An 8,051-nucleotide genomic window follows, 5' to 3' on the forward strand; every position below is an offset into this window, starting at 1 on the left:
TATAATTACTATTCTGATGTAATTACTGGTACTATTGCTACGATTTCTGTGACTGGCAATACGGTTGCTGCTGCTGCTATATGTGTTATTTGTGATAATACCATTGCTACTTCGTGATCCACTGCTCTTCATTACTACTGAATGCACATGTACACAATCCCCAGCTGCTGCCTCCCCCTCCACTCCTGACAGACATTCTGTATTTATAGACACCTTTATATCCTGAAAATAATATTACTCACGCCATAATGTTTGGTCGGAGTATTTCTTTTTTAATTTGTTCTTTGTTAATGTTTTCCTTGATTACGATGCAAGTCATGGAAAGGTAATTAGGCCAAATCCCGGCTCACCTGCTCATTAGGAAGGTAGCTGGAATTTTCTGAGCTGACCATGGGGGGAGGCAAGGGAGCAGGGCAGGGGGAGGCATCAATTAAACAAATAGACATATAAATAAATCTGAGACACATTAAGAGGCCTGCCAGCAAGTGCCCCTCTGCAGCTCAGCCGTGGCCTGCTGCAGCTGACGAGGGCACTAGGCCAGGGGACAGATCCTGTATGTGTGACATCACTCAGCGTGTCGTTTCATTCTCTGTAACGAACTGTTTGTGAATAACAATGAGGTATTTGTGAGTTAGAGTGTGTGTTTGTCTAAATACCTGTAATTTTGCATTTCCACGTGGACATGTATTTGTGGGCATTTAGTTGTACAAATGTATGTTATATGTACTGTCTGTGATGTTTGTATGCTTATGTGTTTGTGTGTATGAGTGTGTGTTTAATGTGTGTGTAGGTCTTTGGGAGGTTTGTATGCTTGTGTGTGAGGCTGTGTGGCTGTGTTTGTGCACCTGTGTGCGTGTGAGAGATAGATGGAGAGAGTGTGTGAGAGAGAGAGAGAGAGAGAGAGAGAGAGCAGTGTGTGGGCAGCTGAAAGGAGCTGTAGTCTTTTAGGATATTCTATTGAGGATATCAAGGTCTCTGTCTTTTATTCTCACTTCGTTGCCATGCAGATACAAACCTCGCAAATCCTGCCTTCATACAAAAACCCTGCATCATCTGTCCTTCAAAGAGACAGAATCACACCAAACTGCACTCTCAGACAGATCCACACCACAAATACACGTTTACCCATAAGGGTTGATAGATATTGATTAGTATGTTTTTACTAAATGAAACATAGAAAACATATTTATTTTTATATGTAATACATCTCGATGGGACTAGATGAGATGAATAATACATTTGAACTAATAATACAATTCTTAAACTCTTGCCCGGATAGCAAACCGAGACAGCAAAATCCAAACTCTGTTTATGACTCAAATCTAGGGACCTGGGCCAGCCATGTAGATGGTGAAATAAGCTGTTAGCGAACCTGGTGACACCAAAACAATACATGAGCTCCCATACACATGAATTAACACAACACAATCACACATCACAGTTGGTCAAATCAAGTCTTTCCTTTAGTACCTAAAACATAATGTACAAAATTAAATAAAAAAAGAACCTATTGGCGTGCTTATCGTTCGAGCCCAGTGATCAGTGCACTCATGAATTTTGCAGAGAATTTTCAGATGGAGAGTGAAGTTAAAACAATTTCTTCAATTGGTTAAAACAATTTCCATCACATGTGCATTCACACACTGTACAGTCTCTCAAACTTTTCCCATTCTGAGAAACATTAGAAACAACTTCAACTGCAAACTCACCCACTGGTTCTGTATCTGCGGTGTCTGCACTGCCACCAGTCCCCTCTCCAATTCTCTTCTTGGCCAAGAACAAAAACAAACTGAAACTCTAGACAGATATTAATTCAAAACAAAGTAAATGTCCAACCAATCACAAAAGCCCCCCCCAAAAAACAGGCATTCCAGATGGGTTAACCAGCAACCATTTGGAAAAGAAAAAGACAAGAAAAGAAATGAACCCCTTGCAGCATGCACAATTTATAATCTATTTTCTCAGCGGGTTACACATATGATTATGGTCTCTTTTATATATTGTGACATATCAGACATACAGTATGCAGCATACAATTTGTATGATCTCAATATAAAATGCAATTGTGAAGTGGCTTATATTAACTGGTGAGATACTATAAGAAATATATAAGCCAGGTCTATAATACATATGTATTTTATAGTTTCTGTATACTCCAAATGTGTTTCTTTTTTATTTATTTATTTATTTTTACACATTTTCCACACCAAACAAGTCTCACACATAGATCCAAACTATGTACGATTGTACTTTCACAGGCAGGTGTACACCATAACTGTACTTTCACTGATCTATGCTAAACCGGTAGAAACCTTGACAGATCCACTCCAAAACCGTACTCTCAAAGTAACAGAATGTTCCGCATAAAAGTATTGAAATAGCACATCTGTTGAACATTGTTATCATTCTTGATCAAATTAAAATGAGTCAATGCCCACAGTGAATTTTTATACATTGAAATAATGTTCTTAAGGTCATTCTTGCAATAGAGACTTAAAGATAACATTCAGGGGAAACAAAACAACTGTACTCTGTGCAGTCGGAACACTGACCTTAAATACAAATGTTTCTGGAATGTTCTGAGAAACAAAAATTGTTAGCTGGGATAGCCCAGAGCTTAAGAGTGATTACTCTTAATATTAATATTATGGTAGTGTTACTGGAGTTATACCTCTCTCCCTATAGGGGGAGTGAAAATTGCCTGGGCATGTATATTTAATAAAGACAGCACATTCCAAAACTGGCCATACACAGGGATACATTTCTAAAATCAGGAGATATGCCAACAGTACCAGATACAATGGATGACGGTGTAATGTCATTCAGTAGCGCTAGCTTAGCATTTTACTTATTGCACTTTACAGCTCAGGCCCTAACTCAGAGATACTTGTTAAATTGAGATGCCATTCATCATGGTCTTCTGCTGTAAAAATGTTTCAGTTCCAAAAGTAGAACATGTCAAAATATCTTTTTTTCCAGCTGGATAAGTATGAGTTGCTCCACCTCATGATTCACCATACACTAAGGAACAAAAGTTTTTTTCACATATAAAGAATTGGAATAAAATATTTCTAATCCTTGTTATCAGGGTATACTGTATGTAGCACTCTTTATGAAGTTCACAACTGGAAGGAATGTGCTTTCTTCTGAAGGTGCTCGCCTTTTCTTTTTAAGCCTCCAGGCTGGAGACAGCAGTGGCCGGAGGCATTATGTTTTTGTTCATCCATCCGTTGTCTGTTTGTTGTCCATCCGTCCATCCCATTCTTCTGAACGCAATATAATATCTCAGGAACACTTTGAGGGAATTTCTTTAAATTTGGCATCAACGTCCACTTGGACTCAATGATGAACTAATTAGAATTTGGTGGTCAAAAGATGTTTTTGGCATAACTCAAGAATTCCTACGCTAATTATGACAAAAGTTCACACAAATGTCTAATAGGATAAAAATATGAAGTGATGACAGTTTACATCCAAAAGGTCAAAGGTCAACTTCACTATAACATAATGTTTTGCTGTAGCCGAGAAAACACTTTTTGTTTGAATATTATTCAATTGTTGTTGGTTTGACAGAAAATTATCAAATTCAAATTCATACAATGTTGTTTAAACTAAATGTAAAAAATAAAATGTTTTTCTTATTTTCATGTATCATTCCACTACACTTCCACTTTAACTAAATATTCAGGTTGTAATGAGAAAAATATTTTATTCAACATTTAATGTTGTTTAAATTATAGGTAATACAAATGACAAAGAAACGGCACATGAAATGAAATGTATAAAAATGATAAAAATACGTTAAGCTCTACTTGTTGTGGATTCATCAAGTTTAGAAGTTAGCTATTGCTGGACAGATAGGGCTATAAACTACAACTTCACTGATTGGTGGAGGCATACAACCAGAAGGTGGTTATTTCGCTCTAGTTTTTATTGTTGTGCTAAAGAACAAAAAGAGCACAAAGAAGCCCAACAATCAGGGAATTAACTTAAGAAACCACAACTACTCCCAGCAAAGAAACATGAAGCCAACAGCATTGAAGTAGGGGCTAAATGCAACAACAAAAACAACAGCTAAAATAAAAAATAAAAATCCAATTTACCTTAAATGAAACTATGTCAGGTCTCTCGCGACATTTGAAAACTAGAACACTCTCTAGTTGCAGTTGTTAGGCATTCGCATCCACCAGGCAGTCTCACCATAACTTTGGAGCGCTCCTTGTGATCCAGGTATGGCTACTGCAGAAACTACTGCCTGTATATTTAACTTTGAGGATGTGGGGGTGGGGAGAGGAGGTGAGGGGTAAGAGGAGCTCCTCTATTTAATATGACATTCAATATCAAAGTGAAATGTTCCTGAAACCAATAATGTCTCTCTCCTTCTCTTTATCACCGCTTCTTAAATACCTTCTCTTTCACATCCTTCCTTATCTGATCCTCCTTTCTACTGATCTTCCTCTATTTTTGATCCTGTCTGCTCTCACTCCTAATCTGTATCCTAACCTCAATTCTTCTATCTTTCCTCTTCCTCTATCACTCTATCTACCTCTCTTTCTTCTCTCCGTTCTGAAAGAGTGCTGCCTGCCAATTGAAGGTAGATGTTCCATGACCTGCAATGTTATATCTTGCACAAAGTATCCAGCAGTCCTTATGTCACAGGCAGAGACCCTACCCACCCCCCCCACCCACAGTTAAAACCATCAGTCCCCACGCCTACCCCAGCAACCCCCCCCCCCCCCCCCCCCATATCTCGGTCGCCAGACAATAGCTGTCCAGAAACACACTTACAACACTCCCCATTCCACCCCAGTGCATGACATCATTAACCCTGCCATGATTTCTCCAGAAAGGAGAGGAAGAAAAGCACACCTGCATTCCCGAAGCATGAGAGACACAGAGGAGCAGAGTGCCCTTTTCCAGGCTCGTTCTCCATTAGCCATCTGCTAGCCAGACTCCGGCTCACGAACTCTGGGAGGACCATTTCGTACCCTTTTCAGAAGTGGCAGGAGGGCAAGGAGAATTAAAGAAGAGGGAAGAGAGAAAAAGGACAAGGGAGAGGGAGAGATGAGGGGGGCCGGCCGGAAACCCTGCGGAGGCTCCCCTCCCCCCGGCGGGGGGGGTATCCGTGGAGATCGGAGGGCAGAATCGACATGGGCGAGTCACGTGGCCGGGTGCGGGGGTCCCAGGGACCCGGGGGGGGGGGGGGGGCAATGGACGGAGGCCTGAACGGTCCCGCGGGGAGGCGGCTGCGGCCCAGCTGTGCGTCCCCCCGTCCTGGCGGGGCGAGCGAGATGCGCTCGGCGGGGGGCGGGCTGCAGACATGCCTGTCCGACACCGTGGCGGATTAAGGCCCGGCTTCTGTCCCGCTCCGGTAATTGGCGGTGGTGGCGGGACAGGCACACAGAAGAGCCGGGAGGCAGAGGCCGGTGGAAGAGCCGGGGGGCGGCGGTGCGTGACTGCTCGTCTCTCCTGACAATTCAGCCGATTCGGCCGAGCCCATCGCATGCCAGGGTGGAGGTGGGTGGAGTCTGGGACAGGAAGCGGTGGAAGGACCCAACCTGTGACCAATGACACACTGCTGCTACTGCTGCCCATGCTACCCACTCTCTCTCTCCGACGCTCCCTCATTTCTCTCTGCCTTTCTCTCTCTCCAAAGCTCCCTTTCCTCCCTGCCTTTCTCTCTCTCCGACACTCCCTCGTTCCTCACAGCCTTTCTCTCACTCTTTTTCTTCTGACTTCTTTCCCTATCCCATCCCTCCTTTCCTCTATCACTTTCCTTTACCTTCCCTCTTCATCTTTCTCATTCTGCTTTTCCTTTTTGTCATTTTTTTTGTGCTCTCCCTCTTTCCCTTGCTGCTCCCTCTCTCCTGAAGAGGTCATCTCTTCACCTCTCTTTGCCCCCTTCTCACTTTTTCTACCTCTCCTCTCCTTCATCTGCAGCTAGTGGGTATGCAAATCTGTCTCCTGCTCATTATGTCCTGTCTCATTCGACACACAGTCCACCAGCAGTCATGGACCGAAGCTCAAAAATGCCTGGCAGGTACATTTTATACTACAAATATTTTTGGCAACCAGACCAGAGCCCTTTTGCCCATGCACAGCCTCAGTTTGTCCTGCGCTTAATCCACTACAAGACGAACGCACGACCACTGAAGCCAATTAGCCGAAATGTTACAGAGCACTTACTTAAGAGCTGCAAGCATTAAGAATTCATGACATTTAACTTCCCCACACAGCAAACAGGAAGGGGGGTGTCTTCCTTCCACAAAAAGCAGCCTTATTTAGCCCTGAAAGAGTTCAGAACAACTCTGAACAAACACAGAAATGTGTAGAGGGGAGTATTTTTTATAATTCTATAATCTGAGAAGCAAGGTTTGGGATGACGAGCATTTACACAAGAGGACAGGAGTGTTACGTATACCTGAGGGGACAGGTGAAGTGGGGCGACATGGCTCAGGCAGTAAGAGCAGTCGTCTAGCAGTCGGTGGGTTGCCAGTTCGAATCCTACCCTGGGTGCGTCAAAGTGTTCTTGAGCAAGACACCTAACCCCCAAATGCTCCTGACGAGCTGGTTGGCACCTTGCATGGCAGCCAATCGCTGTTGGTGAGTGTGTGTATGAATGGGTGAATGAGAACCATCAATTGTACAGCGCTTTGGATAAAGGCGCTATATAAATGCCAACCATTTACCAAGTGTAGTACATTTACCTAGGGGACAGATGTAGTATTGTACATTGACTTGTGGGGACAGGGGTAGTGTAGCACATTTACCTGTGGGGACAGGTGTAGTAGTACATTTACCTGTGGGGACAGGTGTAGTAGTACATTTACCTGAGGGGACAGATGTAGTATTATACATTTACCTGAGGGGACAGATGTAGTATTGTACATTTACCTGAGGGGGCAGGTGTGGTTTGTTCAGTTTGACAAGAATCTAGTCAACTTTCTGTGTGTGTATGTCTTTAAGGGTGTGTGTGCGTGTGCATATATGCCTGCACAAGTGTGTGTTCCAAGACAGTATTTCCCTCTGCCTTTGGGTTTATCTCCAGGTAAATATGGCCCTAACAATGTTGAAGACAATGATAACAATGATAATCTTCAACTCAGTTTTGTACATAATTTTATATGACATAAAGCCAGTGGGGCACAGATATAAATTCTTACTGCACTGAGCCACACACCCCACATACAGCTGAAATTCTGTTATACTGCCAGTCAAGCATAACCTCAGGGTTACAACAGCTTACAACAGCACCAATAAGAATCACTTAACAGTAAACAAAGAACTGCTAATGTAATTACGCAGTGCTACAACTGAAATTACAGAAAAAATGACAGACATTGCACATTTTGTTCACTTTCGCAAAACACATGTACGGCACATAGACTTGACAGCATTGACACTGTGCTATTTATAATGGCACTAAACGTGATCGTATTTACATAGACTTCCAAAGCAGCTGTGCCATTGTCAATCTCACTTAATTCTTTAATTAAAAAACAGCTTTTTCTACTTTTCATCCTAAATTTGGAACGCCCAGACTTATATACAGCGAAGTCCGTAAGTATTTGGACAGTGACACAATTTTAAAGGGCTCTAATTCCCACACGGTTAACTTCGTACAGATCTAAATACCTTCAAGTTAAAGTCTGCACTTTAATTGTGCAAGTCGGCACTTTAATTGAAGCTATTTCCAGTACATCCGTATGGACTGAACCATGTAGGAATTACAGCCCTTTAAAATTGTGTTACTGCCCAAATACTTACGGACCTCACTGTATGTCAGTGCTCGTTGTTGTTGCAAACTCTCTCGCTCTTGGAGGGTGGGTGAGTGCAGACAAGAAAAGTGCTTGTGAAAGCACCGCTTCTTCGCGCTGGAGTTCACAAGTTGGGATCGCACAGGCAAAAATCTTCACGTGCAGCTGAACTTGTGAGCGCCCGCAGGGTTGACAATATAAATTCTTGGCCTGGAACAAAATTATATTATTACATTATTTCTGGGCCTGGGACAATAATATTTACCACAAGCTCACAGACCATCACCCTCCCCC

Source organism: Conger conger, chromosome 6, assembly GCF_963514075.1.
Source record: "Conger conger chromosome 6, fConCon1.1, whole genome shotgun sequence".
Lineage (NCBI taxonomy): Eukaryota > Metazoa > Chordata > Actinopteri > Anguilliformes > Congridae > Conger > Conger conger.